General features: G+C 38.8%; 1 protein-coding gene across 1 annotated transcript in view; it reads right to left on the bottom strand.

Annotated features, from left to right (window-relative positions):
• The window catches only part of NEGR1 (neuronal growth regulator 1), a 557,496-nt gene that overhangs the window by 294,722 nt on the left and 248,332 nt on the right, over window positions 1–14,442 (bottom strand). The gene's annotated exons all lie outside the window — the stretch shown is intronic.

Consider the following 14,442-nt stretch of genomic DNA (forward strand, 5'->3'; position numbering starts at 1 on the left):
TGGGGGAAGAGAAATTGATGAAATTTCTGCAGAACTCTTACATAGTTCTCACAGCACACCAGCTGAACTCCACTGCTTTAGATATTACTTAAACTACTATCTAATTTTTAAATTAGAATTTAAGCACCTAAACATTGGTCATTTGCATTAGACTTTCTTTTGTACCTTTATCAACTTTTTTTTTTTTTAATTACAAAGTAGCAAAAGACATTGTGGACTCTAATGCAGTGGTTCCCAACTTTTTCAGTAACACAGCACACTTCAATGAGACAGAAAATTCCACAGCACACCCCTAAACTAGGATCAAATGCATTAATGTTTCAAATCCACCACAGAATACACTGTCTTAGATAGCAAGTACAGACATTTTCAAAAATCCACTCAATGCCATGGTAGGGATGTTGAGTAACCAAGTAACCACTGAAAGCAGGCGCCCCTCTCTGCCAGCCCACTGGAGTCAGGATGTGGCATTTCAACTGCGTCCCAGCTCCCTCCTCCCTTGCCACAACAGGGCTTGGGTTCCCCACCCATTCATTTAGGCTGGGAAGCGACATTTCAGCTGCTTCCCAGTGTGAATGTGGTCCTGCAGGGCTGGCATTTACCCTCATGGTAGCTCTGCAAAGACCAACCTTGGAGAGAGAGACCATCTGTGTGTGGGGGAAGCTGATGAACCCCACACCAACTGGGACTCAGGCAGACTTGCTGCTTGAGCCCCAACTGGCATGGGACTGTCAATCCCCTCACCACCTCATGGTGACTCTGCAAAGGACAGCTCTCATTGCACCATGGTTGAAAACCACTGCTCTAGTGAAGATGACCATAGTGGAGAGTTATCATCTAGAAAGAACTTGTCCAATTTACTTAAGGTAGAAAAACTACTTTTCAAAAAGGGTTGAATGATCCATTTTGAGCCTATCTATTCCTTTGTGGGTTTGAAATGGGCAAACTATAGGTGTACAATACAAAATGAGTTGCAATCTTACCTGGGGAGTGACCATAACCACTCCATAATTACTCTGGTTTCAACTAGGATTGCCCTGTTTACTTCAGTGACTTATGCCAGTGCAAGTGATATGACCATCAGGTCAGGTAAGATAAGAGTGTCCATGATTTATTAGCTACTATAGAAGAAATAATTAAATAGCTACTGGACTTGTCTACATGGTAGGGTAATTACTATAGAGTCGTGATTTTTAAAGCATACTCAAAGTGTTCTACATTAAAAGGTCGTTGTAATCCTTGCTGGTGTGGACTGACTGTTTCATAGTGTGCTTTGATAAAGTGAAGCAATTATGTTAAAGTGCACCTGAGGATATTTAGTGAGCACCAGCAGGCTCTACAAGGACCAAGAAAGAAGCAGCAAGCTAGTGCACTTTGGAGATCCAAGTGCACATTGTACTACTATACAGACAAGTACATAGAATATAGAAATAAGTCTGCTAGAATACATTTTGACCTGCCAGAAACTGCAAGAGCTTGTAAGCACTTCATGAATCCACAGACACAATACTACTAGGAAAACATTCTGACTTGTCATTACTTACAGCTTTTATGGACATAGCTCATAATAATAAAGCATCTAAATAAAATTACTGGACTACATTTCCCTTGTTTAGTAAATCTAAACAAACTACTTTTAAATCTGGAACAAATTTGCTAAATCTCTCTCTCTCTCTCTCTTTCTTTTTTTTTTTTTTGTGCAGAGAATGGACAAGATGATAACAGTGGCTGGCACTATCAAGTTAATTTTATAACTAAAACTGACATCCCACTCAAGTACCAGCAATTTAAAAGAGTAATGTGTTGTCAGTTTTAACTGGAAAGTGGTGGTGATATGATTTGAGAACTATTTGCATACTTATTTTGTCCCACTTTAAACAAATATGTGCAAGATTTATCTTGTTAGTTCCAAATCCAAGTCCCTCTTGGCCAGATTTAGGAAATAAATTAGACTTCACAAACATTGCAAAGACTGGATCAATACATTAATATTTAGGAGGCATTAAGGAGGTTTATTAAACAAAGAAAAGGCTTGGAATATTACACCAGAAATATGAAACATTAATTGTCATTATGGACTGAATCTATAAATTATATATGTATATACAATTAAGTTATTTCCAATTCCTTATATTGAAACAGTATCAAATGTTTCCAGAAACCAAAATATAGATAATCAACAGAAATAAAAGAGAGAGAAGTAAGGTCAGGAATTTATGCAAGCTCCTCACACATATGGGTGCAATTCTTCATGCCTTATTTACAGTAGTCTGAAAGGCAAGCTGGGATGTGGCCCAGTGTGAAGTAAATCAAAACATTCCTAACTGGTTTAGTTTGTCTTCCAATCTGCCACCCTCAACAGGCGCATGGGTTAGGGAGCACACTAGCCAAATAATTCTCTGTTCTGTTTCTCCTTAAAAAGCTGTAGAAACTCCCTCAAGAACATGGACAGTCACATGACTAAGCACTCTGTCCCATTGCATTTGCTTAAGATGATAGCAATTTTCAAACTGTGGCCCATGGACAGTACTGGTACTTCTGACTTCCTGAACACTTTATTAAATATCAGTCTTAGTTTTTTCCAGTAAAAGAAGAAATTACTAAACCATGCTGTTGCTCCTAAATACTCCTATATCTTTCCCTATTTTCTTCATTTTTAAGAACAGCTTCCAAAATGTACCTTATTCAAAAGATACTACACCCACCAGAGCCACAGTAGTAGAATGTGGGCTATATTTTCTTAGGATAGTCCAATGGCATCTGTACTTGAGGTAGCCTTCACTGAAAATGCTAAAGTTAGAGCAGGCTGGAGAAGGGAGAGCAGATGCTCCCAAAATTGGTGGATAACAAAAAAAAACCTCATCAACCAGACACGCTGGTTATTAAGAAGTTTAAAAAAAAGTGATCACACACATCTATTGCATTTCTCCCCCACCTTGGTCCACTACAGGTAGTGACAATTATTTAAAAACCTGTTCACTATGTAAAATGTTCTTTTGAACCCCATAGGGTCAGCCATATTTCCAGGTCAGTTTTAGGCTGGATCTTTCTCCATAGGGAAGAAGCAAGAATGAAGACAAAATGGAGATGAGGCAGCTACCTTTTGTATTCTTTTACAATGCAGCTTGAGCTTTCTTTGTCTGACATAAGCTTCACACGTTAAGAATTAGAGTTCTCTGCTCATCAAAATGTCCCTACATGCCTTGCTGACTCATGAGGTGTAACCCTTGCCTTCTTTCAATTGGTTTATTGTATTACTGATGTATGCTGATAGGCCATTGAACTGGCATCAGCACTGTCTAGCCTATCTGTTAGAGGACGTCACCCAGAAACCCAGAAACATTCACAAAAAGTCTTTAAAGTGCTACTTTACTGCTAACAAAATAATTTATTAGGTGAGCTTTCGTGGGACAGACCCACTTCTTCAGGCCATAGCCAGACCAGCACAGACTCAATATTTAAGTCATAGAGAACCAAAAATAGTAATCAAGGTTGACAAATCAGCCTGTCAAAAAACGTTCACCTACTTGAAGCTAGACACTAACCAACCTGAACTCTGATGTCCGTACTGCTCTAATGGGAGACTACATAAATAATGGATCATTCTCTTTTACCTCTAAGTTGCTGCACATGGAAGATATCTTCTAAATAGAACTCCCTGCAGCCACCTGATTAAGGAAGACTGGGATCTGCTCACTTGTAAGATTTATGTTATTAATTGCCATTAAAAAGACTGTCATCTGGTACCCATGTCAATCCCAAAATATTAGAGAGACTAGATGGGTGACATCTTTTATTGGACGAACTTCTGTTGGTGAAAGAGAATCCTTCAGGCCTACACAAATTGCTTTTTCAGGTCTCAGTAAGGTACTCAACTGTGAACTCTGCTGTAAAAGTTGTTTTTTAGGATATAAAATGCTCTTGGTTCCAGTTACTGTAGTATTTTTGTGGAGGCTATTTTAATTGACATTTAAAGTTTTCCCAACATTTCTGCAATTAGTCTGTGATTATGTAGGGAAAAAAAAACATGCAATAAAAAAAGAGTATGAAGAAAATAATTGCTGCTGTTACTATATGTCAGTTTTGCAGAGTTTGTTTAAAGTTAAATGATTTCCAAATCTAATTTGTTCTAATGAACAGAGAGGCTGAGTGGCATGTTAATGCAGCCAGACTTGACAGGAGGGTTTTTTGGCATCACAAAATTGAAAAATGGCTTGACACACATTTCTTTTCTTCTGGGCTGTCATAACTGAAAAGAGAACAATTAGAACAACTGAAGGGAAAAAAGGAAAAGCACGGAAATATCTATAACTAATGTCAGATATATTACCTCTAGTAAATAGACTTTCAGATATGGATGGACTGGCCTTACTCTAGAATGTATGCCAGGACCTTTTGCATGCTGACACCACAACCCTTATGTACTCTGGAAAAAAAAATAGGTCCTTCAACCGTAAAGTCAAATAGCGCTTTAGATTTTTCCCATTGTGTTTACTCTGCCTCTCAGTAAGTTTAACAGGCTCTGACTAGCTGATTATTATATTATCTATGTCAGTGGTGTCCAAAAGGCCCACACACACCCTGAGCCAGTCCCCCTCCTCCCCTGAGATTACCTACTGGAGCCTGTGCTGCGGGTGGAGACACTACTGTGCAAGACATTCTGGGCTGAAGCCACACCATGGCTGGAGAACTACAGAGGCTGGGAGGACCCACCGCCTCAGCTGCCGCTGCCATGTGCTTATCCCGCCTTGTGGTGGGCTGGGTGCATGGAACAACTGGAAGGGTGCCCCACATGTGACTCTTTAAAGCCTCATTTTGCCGCATTGTGCTGCCCAGTTTGCCACATGTGGTGAACAGGGAGGCCATTGGACACCACGGACCTATATCATAGAATTCACTGTGTTGAAAAGATCATTCAAATCTGTAAACAGGCAATAGCTTTGAATACTCTGCTGGGATTTGATGGGATGTGCAAATGATTCTATGAACTAAGGATGCTTTCAATGGGATTTTGGTGCCTAACTATCTTTCAGGTAGAATAAAGGGTAGAGTCTCTGTACTGAAAAGATCCTGGGTATATGTTCTGGATTCATGCCAGTCCATCCATATCTGAAAGTCTGTTTACTGCAGGTGACATATGCAACATTAAATTACAGATACTATTTCTTTCCTTTTCCTTCTTTGCGAACTCCAGCCAATAGAACCATACTATTGTGTAGAATAGACAATTCATTGCATACGTCCTTTCTATCCAGATGTCCCTGCATCTACAGTGCCTCATTTTCCACAGGAGCTCAGCCACATATGGGAAGTTATATAGAGAGGATAATAAGCAAACATATTCACAGAAGGTGAGGACTTTTTACAAATATATCTCTACTCCTTTAAAGCCATAAGAAAAGTCTCAGTTTTAGATGACTGTCAAACAGCTCTCTGATGCTGAATAAGGAAAGCTACACAAGCTCCCAAGATTCACAAAGGAATTTTGCTGGCCACAGATGCAAGCTGCTGATAGTTGGATGTAAGCCAGAAAATATACTGGATAACTCTGAACTGGAAGAGGATAAAAATAAATATGAAAAGCTGACAGTTGTGGAAATGAGATGGAAGAGCTACAGGGCTTTTCTCCTTCAAAATGACCATTTTGCTCTATAAGCCTTTTAGTTAAAAGAAATAGATTTGAGACAGCAAGTTCAAACCAGTGATTAGTGCATTCCTGGAAAGCATGTTTGATTCTTGTAAGAGTCAGCAGCCATGAGAGCAGGGGCAAGGTTTAAAGACAGCCATCTTTTCACAGCAAACTCTTTAAAAATCATCTATGCAGGTTTAATAGAGTTACAGCTACATACAAATGGTTTACTCTAATAAAAATTACTTGGATTGTTTGACTAGGCCCTTTAAACCAATGCTGTCATTATTAAAACCATCTTTCATGGACTCTTTCATTGCTCACAAAGGTTTCTAGATGTACAGGCACAGTTTGCTGAAGTTCCACTGGTCCTAGAACCTTCACTGCGGTGGAGAAAATAAGAAGGAAATGAACCCTTCAGGCAGCCCATGACTAAGATAGATCAATAAACTTTTGGCACTTGCCTTCTGCCACACAAGCTGATGTTTGAGGAAGAAGCAGGGTTGGGATGCTACAGACCAAACAGACTAAATGGAGATGAATAAAAAAGTTGTATGGCAGACAAACATCCTTCACAATACTCCCTTGTAGCGTGGCATGGCTCAGCAGGTGCATTGCCCTCTACTCCCTATTTGGCTTTTGCAGGAAGTCACTCCCAGGTTACAACACTTTAAACTGTGATTCCCTCTCCATGGCTGAGGTATTGTGACACAGTGGCCCACTGTGGGTTCATTAGACTGTGTCTGCAACTCGTCATGCCTAATATAATCCCTAGATCTAACACATGGTTGTCATGCTGTATAACCAAAAGTTGGTGTGCAATATAGTACTGGTGAACTAATTACTCATTGGTCATCAGTATTCTTGAATGATACACATATGGGATATGTGCTAGAATTATGGTCTTAGAATGTGTTTCATAACCAATGCATAAGTCCAGTCAACACTAGACAAATGAATGCTTGTGTGTCCAACCAGTCTAGTTGTCAAGGAGACACATGAAGGTATATGCAAGATAAACACTCTGCTCCTCTTGTCCACATGCTTGCTGTACATCAGTGCTTGGCTCTCCCTCCTCCATGTTGTATGAAAGCAACTTGTTTTGTTTCTTCCTTGATACCTGGTAAGAAGACTGCCACCAGGATTCAATCAACATAGAAGGAATACACCAGATCAAAGCAGCTGTTCTGGGAGGGAAGGCTTCCAGTACTGAACACAGATGCCTGACTCTGCAGAGATGCAAATCTGGCAGCCGGTCAATTTTGGTGCTTGGTTTCAAATTTCTACAAGTTACAGACATACAGTCCCTGCAACACTTCAGATAATTAAAGTTCAGGTTACTTACTGCCATTGGCTTTTTGCAGGAATGACAGGGGAAGCCCTGTGAGTGAAGAACAGTCTGACCCCGCTACCAGGACCCAACAAAGGGAAAAGGAGCACATAACACTGGTCTAGAAGGAAAGAATGTTAAACTATCTAACACCAAAACTGTGGTCCAATGAGTATCAAGTACATACAAAACTGATGAATTATGAAACATTTCTGAAGGCAAGACTAAGCAACATGACAATCATCACAGGTGGTAAGGAGGAAGTGAAGGAGATCTGGGGTTGCTCTGTCTTTTATACCACCATGGAGTAGCATAAGGCCACAGAGGGAGCTCATGTTACCTTGGATAATACTGATGAGGAGAAAATCTCTAAGGACTGTGCACCAGGCTCACAATCATGTGAATCACATGTACAGGAATGGATATGTGCAATTGCCGATGCTTTTGGCTGAAGAATTTCCTTGTCTACTACTTCATTTCAATGCAAAAGTTAACATATTAGTTAAGGTAACCTATTGTGAATCCAATTGTATACAAATAATATCGCATGATTCTTTGAATATAAATCCCAAAGTCTTAGGCTATGGTTACACTAGTGAGTTTGGATGCTCTGGAGGTTCTTCTCTCAACAGGCAGGGTGTCCAGGACACTGGGCAGCCTTGTCTGCTGTGCTTCTGGTTGGCTGTTTTGTTCAGAGAGGGGGCAGGTAGTTGGGCCTCCCTATTGACAGAGTGGATTGTTCTTTTGATTTGCTTTAGTGTATGGCCACACACTGTTGACAGACATTTTTGTCAGAAAATCTCTTCTGACAGAAACAGCTGTTGACAAACGCTTCTAGTGTAGCCATAGTCTTAGCTGAACTCACTTGTTTGCAGAGTATTTTCATTACAACTGCATAAACAAATATTATAAAAAATGACCTTAACCTTGAATTCTGAGGATTCAAAGTTTTTTGTCCATACTAATAGAATAACGTTTTTAATGTAAGAAATACACTTAGTTCGTTCAAAGCTACAGCATGATGTTGGGTGCAAAGGTACACTGGTTAAAAATAATTAGTGTAACAAAGATTTCATACACAGTATTTGCAAAGGATTTGAGTACACTATCTGGAGTATTCAAGATTGCCATTTTAAATTCTATTTATATTAGTGTCTTTACTGCTCATTAAAGATTCAACAGAAAATGTTAATGATGATTATACCAAACACTAATAAATTGAAGCCTTAGATTGCACTTTGCATTTCTGAAGATATAAATGCCATTGCTTAATAATTAGGCATAAGTTTTACTATTGATTCATTATTTCTGATTGTTAGCTTAATTAATTTTAAGCTTTCATTTGTTTTATATGCAATTAGTTTTCAACTTTGTTTCTCAGTTTCTTGTTTAAGGGCATTAGCTATTATAAAAATAAATAAAGTAGGGGAATCTTTACTTTTGGAACAGTACAACAAATATTGCTCCTACAGACTCCCCAGCTCACATCCTACTCCTGCAAGGGTGATCCTGGAAAAGACCCCAACTGCAGCATTAGGCCACTTACTTATTACTTTGTATGAGAATGCAGATTAAAGTAAACAGCATGGATTGCTACCTTGCTGAAATAAAAGGCCTGGGTATTGCCTTTGCCTTTCAACAACAGTTCATTTCTATGTTTGACAAATGTTCTTTCAGCCTAGTTTAGTTACTTTTAGCTGGTGACAATTCTTTTTTGCATGGCATTATGGTGACACATGCCACAGACCACAACTGAGGTGGTGTAATGCAATATTATTTTTGAAATTTTGTTTGACATCTATTGAGAGCATAATGGAGTCAGGTCACATATACATTTGTAGTTTAGCTGAATGCTGTAGAGAGGTCTGCTGTCTAGGCATGTTGCAACATCAGTAAGTACTTGCTGTTCCCAGTCTCCTGGGGGAGCACAGAACAATTTTCAAGGAGCCACTTACTGTTTTATCTACCAAATCAGACTCCCTGGGCCAAGGAGTTATTTTAGGCTACACAACTATGTAGTTACCTTCTGCTTCCTCTCCTCAAAGAGTCTCATTTGAAAACACATAAGTTTAGGCAAGTCCAGTAATTTCCATGGTAAAGTTAAAATAATAATAAAGATCAGCAACCAAGAATCTTGATTTTGTACCCTAGCAGATTTAAATAAAAATCATTTTACTCATGAATATCAAGTGCTGTACTTATTTTCATAAGCAGTTTGTTATAAAGACTATATGACTACTTCATATTCCCAAACCATTTGGTGAAACTGCATGTGACACTTGTGTCTTCTTGTATTTTGGAACATACCTTTCTAGCATACACAATAAGCTCTCCTTGAACTTACTATATGATTATATATTTCAAAATAAGACAGAATATGTGGAGGCACATAGAAGACTGACACCAAACTGACAGATATAAATATACAAATTCTGCTGGAAATGATAGAGACAGTCATTTGAAATATATTAAGTTTCTGGTATTTCTTTTTGCGGGTATACAATATTTCATTAATGTTCCTATTGGCTCTATTTTTAACTATCAACAAAGCAAATAAATTTGTCAATTTATTAGAAAAATTGTGCTCATATTTTTGGAGTTTTACTAGATACGGATCATTCTACATTGATGTTTTCTTTCCTCGCTTTTGCATCATCAGAGTCAGCAATACAAGGGCGTTAGAAACAACGTTCGCCCAGGTTTATTTCTTTTAACCAAACATAATTCCTGTACTCTTAGTAATTTGGGGCTAAATTCTATACAGTGGCAAGTGGGGTGGTACATCACAGAGTTGACTATCTTTGTGATTCTCTCTTATTCCATCCCGCATAGGTTAATACCACCTACGAATTAAGGTAGGGAACTTGTGTACTGACTCAAGGAACGCTTATGCCGGTAAAAGTATAAAAGCCACACTGCTGGGTAGCAAAATTAGACTTCTCTGTTGGACCAGGCACTGGTGCCACGTGACTTCCTTTGGGGCAATTTGCAGTCATTCCAGGGTCTCCAATTGCTATGAAGGGATCTAAAAATCAATGCTTTTTGCCGTACAGAGTTGGTGAATTTACCTCGGGGTACTGAGAGCTGATTACCTCAAGTAAATGTTTTTCAACTAGCCCTGGTGTTGGGTGCTTTCTTTTCACTTGTGAACCTCAATCTGTTGTCCCATCCTACCAGGACATTACACCTCTCTTGTAAGATCCCCATCAAAAATGCCAGTGCTGTGACTGGGTCTTGTTTGTGTAATGAGGATGCAGCCACAAAGCATAGCATGGACATTACTAAAGTTATAACAGTTGTCTTCACATCCCACCTGAGCAACCAACATGCAGAGGAACATCTGAAAACCACCTTCTACAACATAAAACTCAGGCATAAGGATTTTCTGAAAATATCTTGTAATCATTTTGCAAAAAACTGATGAAGACCACTGGCACAATAAAGGCTAGGAGCAATACAATGCATGCACTAAAGGTAAGTGCGTACTAGGGAAATAAATGTATTTCAGATACACAATTCTAGCTATGGCATTCATGTAGATAGAATGGCGTGGAATATAGGAGTTGACTGTTGAGCCCAGAAAGATCAGTTCTGACATGCCTTCAACAAATGTGCACAATCGAACTCTGGAAGATTGACAGCCAGCACATCAATCTTCTGGTAATTATAGACAAGAAATAGGAGCAGTGGAGGGATAACTTAGAGGTTTTAGCATTGGCCTGCTGAACCCAGGGTTGAGAGCTCAGTCCTTCAGGGGGCTACTCAGAGATCTGGGGCAAATAGACTAAATTTCAAATTTTTATCTGATAGCAGCCTTCAGCTTTCTGAAAGGGGCTCTAAAGAGGATGGAGAGAGACTGTTCTCAGTGGTGACAGATGGCAGATGGCAGAACAAGAAGCAACGGTCTGAAGTTATAGAGGGAGAGGTGTAGGCTGGATATCAGGAAAAGCTATTTCACCAGGAGAGTGGTGAAGCACTGCAATGCATTATCAAGCGGGGTGGTGGAGGCTCCATCCCTAGAAGTTTAAGTCCCTCCTTGACATAGTCATGTCTGGGATAATTTAGTTGGGGTTGATCTTGCTTTAGGCAGGGGGCTGGAATAAATCACCTCCTGAGGTCCCTTCCAGCCCTAGAATTCTAAGATTCTCTGCTCTAACTGCGACCAGTTGACAAGCAGATACTCATCTGTGGATAGCTTCTTTGGCTCTCATTTTCTTATCAGCTGAATATTGTAAATCAATATGGATAGGTAACATGTAAATACAACTCAACAATGTGCAATTGAACATTGTCATGCAATCTGTCTCAAGTTCTAATGTGAACACCAAAACTCTGGTTTCCTCCCTTATTCACCCACATCTTATCATTCTGAAGAGAAACTTCAAGAATACGAGCCTAGATTTGCCCATCTGTAATGCTTTCCAAATTCCCCTCCCACCCAAAATAGTGTCATAAGTCTAGGGATCTTTCTGATTCATGTCTTAAATTCTAAAAGCCTCAGGGTTCTCACCAAGAGACAGGGATGGAGGCTGTTGAAAAAGAGCAGGGTCAAGAATTAAGATTTAATTACCAATCTTACAGACCAACCACCTAGCTTCACTATGCCTTTTAAGATATGGATCACAGTGACCATAAAATAACCTTATATGAGTGTTGTAATTGCTTACTACAAAAATGGACAATGAAGGAGAGCCCCACCGATGAACGTGGAGAAGACATCCACATCATAGATCGTGTAGTGAAATGCAGCACTCCAAGATCTTTCTGTGGAGGGACATACTTGATTAATTCTATCAGATGCCATAGAACAGATGACAGATTTGGACATTAAAGGTCAATGTTTTTAAAGTTGCCATGTGAAAGAGTTATTTCAAAAGAGGCTACTGGATGACAACCAAATAGTAAAAACTTTTAATCACAGCCAACCCAAGGCTGGATTTGAACTGTTGTCAACAGATGAAAGGATCTGCATCTCATTGCTAATTTCTAAACCAGCTGCCTCCTAGGACTTTTTAATTAGGTTACAGGAGTGTTGGAAAATACATTATTATAGGGCAGTTTATTCAGAGAAAACCAGACACTTTAAAAAAAGGCTTTGGGGTGCCCTCAGTCCTTAATCTGGAGAACTCTGCACTTTTTCAACAATGTACTTTATCATGGCTCGAAAATTTATCATGCAAACAATAGTTTTAAAATATGTATCTAATCATGCAATGACAGGAATTACTGGAAACTGAAGAATAAAAATGTATGTGACAGCTTGTTTTAGCATACAGGTAATCATCTTTACTTAAGGACAATTGTTTCTTTGACATTTACTTACTGCTTGAATTGACCCTGTTTGGCTTACGAATGTTTGCCCTTCTTGAACTTACATTAATAAAGTGAAAAACCACTTAAATGCCAATCAATTTCAAATTAATAACTACATTTAGAAACAACATTTTATGATTTTTTTAACCTTACGTACTATATGCATTTCTGAGCTCTGGAAAACAAGTTGAATCTGCAAAACCACCAGAATCCCTTATCAAATATTAGGCTATAACATTTCGGTGACTGGGTATTACCTGTTTGGCTTGTTGATGAGGCAATCATTTATTTAAAAATATAAAATAAAGATGTTTGTCACACTTTAAAAACAAGCTACATGACACAGGAGATACTGCAGACATATCCTCTCCAATATCAGAAAAGATAAAATAGCTGCTGATTCCATCTGAAAATAAATTAATCCCTGCAAATAATCAAGAGTAAACCCATTCTAAGGTGATGGATACCTTATTTAAAGGTGACCAAAGTCATACAAATACTAAGTGGACTAAGATTTCTATTTTAAGATATCCAATATGAGTTTTTCAGTATACATTATTATTTGTAGTGTGTGTGACAGGAGCTGTAGAAATCTAAATGGGCAAAGTACATGGTGAAATCATGAATAACTGTAGACCTTACTTTTGTATAAACCATCTCTTGAGCAATGGATTGACAGAACTTCCCCTTATGCAGCACTAAAATCAAGCTGATTTTGGCACTGATATAGTGAAAATCTGTCCATAAGAACTCTGGCCAAGACTGCTGAAGTCTCTAGCACAGTAGCTTCCTGAAACACTTTACTTTTTAAACGTGCATATACGGAGAGAAAAGCAAGATTGTTACATCATTCAGTCAGCATTAAAACTAGAATATCGTTCACAAAAAGTTGTGCACAATAATTAATGAATGAAATATTAACCTAGATCCTTAAATGAATGAAATATCCTAACTTTCTAGATTAAATATTGGCCTAGATCCTTCTTTCTGTCTAAGAATTGTTAGCACAATTCTCTTACGTGGTTGAAAAAGTCACAGAAAATGTTGCAATACATAAGGTCAACATGAGTGATTGACTAAAATATGCTCAGATGACCGTTGTTTAGCTCATATACATTTTTAAGATCATGGCTTTAACTGAAAAGGGAACTGAAGAGAAGTAGGTAGTTCACTATCTAACCTATAGAAGATAACAGTGCTGAGGACTTTGCATGAGTGGTGCCGTAAAAGCATAGATTATAAGGCGAGAGGGGACCACCGTGATCATTGCATCTGATAGCTTGCATAATAAAGGCTATAGGACTTCCCTGAATTTATTCCCGTTTAAAATGATAGCATATATCTTCAAGAAAAAAAAAATCCAATCTTGATTTTACGACGTTAGTCTAATCATTCTATTCTGTCCAAAATCCATAGAAGTGGAGGAACAGAAATCTAACAAAAACTGACCAAGATGTGATAGCGGGCATTCTGATCACTGATCTGAAGTATACTAGATGCTTTGTTAGATGGAGCAGCTTTGTTTGATGTGGCTGCTTAGTTTTTTTAATCCCAGTGCAGAAGAGGCTTCTTAAAGAAACTAGTCTGAAAGAGGTCGATCTGCCTCTGTAACATCTGTGCATCCACCCAGATGTGAGTATTGTTCACACGTTGCCACAGGAGAGGTTTCCCCTCTTTCGGATGTGAGCCAGGCATGCTTAGCAGTAGGAAAATAGAGAACATGAGGATGATCATACTGGGTCAGACCAACGGTCTATGTAGTCCAGAATACTGTCTTCCAGCAGTGGCCAAAGCCAGATGCTTCAGAGATCAAGTGATCCATGCCTGTCTTCCAGTCCCAGCATTTTATATCTTACTTGCCCCAATATAAAACTATATAAAACTTGAGTACTGTGTGCAGATGTGGTCTCCTCACTTCAAAAAAAGTTATGTTGGTATTAGAAGAGGTTCAGAAAAGGGCAACTAAAATGATTAAAGGTTGGGAATGGGTCCCATGTGAGCAGAGGCTGGAGAGACTGGGACTTTTCAGTCTAGAAAAGAGGAGACTGAGGGGCGATATGATAGAGGTATATAAAATCATGAATGGCGTGGAGAAAGTGAATACAGAAAAGTTATTTACTTGTTCCCATAATATAAGAACTAGAGGACACCAAATGAAATTAATGGGTAG

The sequence above is a fragment of the Carettochelys insculpta genome, chromosome 9 (genome assembly GCF_033958435.1).
Source record: "Carettochelys insculpta isolate YL-2023 chromosome 9, ASM3395843v1, whole genome shotgun sequence".
In the NCBI taxonomy this organism is placed as follows: domain Eukaryota; kingdom Metazoa; phylum Chordata; order Testudines; family Carettochelyidae; genus Carettochelys; species Carettochelys insculpta.